Source organism: Octopus bimaculoides, chromosome 5, assembly GCF_001194135.2.
Source record: "Octopus bimaculoides isolate UCB-OBI-ISO-001 chromosome 5, ASM119413v2, whole genome shotgun sequence".
In the NCBI taxonomy this organism is placed as follows: domain Eukaryota; kingdom Metazoa; phylum Mollusca; class Cephalopoda; order Octopoda; family Octopodidae; genus Octopus; species Octopus bimaculoides.
Window position 1 is genome coordinate 59,233,786 of NC_068985.1, and position 1,831 is coordinate 59,235,616.

Consider the following 1,831-nt stretch of genomic DNA (forward strand, 5'->3'; position numbering starts at 1 on the left):
ATATATATATATATATATATAAAACTTGTGTATGTATTATTTATGCATAGATAGATAGATAGATAGATAGATAGATAGATAGATAGATAGATAGATAGATAGATATCATACATACATGAACACCTACTACTTAAATAAATATGCACAAACATACGTGCACATCTGTAATTATTCTTGTTTCCTTTTCCTCCAACTTTTACCATTGTCCTGTGAATCTCTTTAGTTTTCTTCGCGCAGCTTTAATTTTAATTTAATTAATCCCATGGGCTCCATTCAGCATGCTTTATAACTTGAAATTAACTACGTGAACAGTTCTAAATGAGCTTCAGGCTCAACACAGCAAATGTTCTTTGCTCGTTTGGCTTGGAAATTTCGCCAAATTATCTTTCCGATTCTCATTTCATGACAGCTAATCCGCTTTCCAATCTTATTCCCTAATTAAAAATATTTTGTCGGTCATTATTAAAACTATGAACCTTGCAAATATCCGTGGCGTATTAATTTATCGTCAATGGTTGTAGTTCACATCAATTATCAATCTCTTCTATAATTTCCTAACTGATGATTCATGGTTTGATACAGCGCCAGACAAATGTCTCCGACTGTCAAAAGCACAGTTTGAAAACTCAGTAGATTCTCAGTCAAAGTTTTAAAAGAGCAAGCTTCAATTCTCCTGAATTAAGGTGTTGAGCACGTATCATCTCTTCTTCGCAGTTATTTCTAATTCTACTGCAAAAACCCTTGTAAATCAGCGTTCTAAATTTTCGACATAGAATCGAATACGAATCGTTTCTTTGTACTTTACATTAAACCTTTCCATACATCTTCACATCATCAAATAGGCGCAAATGGTGTATATTGGTCTGACCCTTCCTCAAGTCATGTATAGTAGACACAAGCGTGCCTGTGTGGTAAGACGTTCACTTCCCTACAACACGAGACCGGGTTCAATCGTCCTGCATAACACCTTGTTCAAGTGGCTTCTGCTAAGCCTACTGAATGAATTTGGTAGATGGAAACCGAAAGAAACCCGTCGTATATATATATAATCCAAAGGAGTAAGGGGTTGTGAATTCAACCAACTAAGGGATAATATCTATCCAATATACTGCTGGGAGGGTACCCAATTATTATTACACTGGTGTTTTTACCAAGTGCAATAAATGGGTGCGGGTAAAAGGAGGTTTTACCCTAAATTTATATAGCAATAAGAAAATGAAGGGGAATATGTGGTACTCATCAACTTGCAGACACTGTACTATGTTAATTAACTTGTTTATTTTTCAAATAAAAGAACAATAAAGACAATATACAAACACAAATGACACACTATGTCATATCAATAATTAAAAATTCAAAATTCAAAAAGACATCAAGTGACCGAAGAAGGGACAAATTCTTACAGCTGTTTCGGCCTAGAGGTGGCATGCCCCATTCTATCTATATAACTCCAGTAAGCTGGAGTAATTGGTAGATGAAATGGATGCAATGGAGATACATGTATGATTCTCTAGGCCTCTTCAGAGATATACAAAGTTCAGTTCGTGAAGTTTACAACATTCAAATATAAATATAAAAATTTAAAAGCATATAAAAAAAACATATAAAGAGTCATAAAACTCACATATATATGCATATGCATGCATACTTTAACATATACAGATATACATAAACAGATAACCATAAATACATGAATACCTGTATGTGTGTTTAGATGTACATACATAAATGTCTATACATGCACACCAAAGAGACAAATGTTATTGTTTCGATATATGAGGAGGACAGACACATATATATATACCCACACATACATACATACCCATATGTA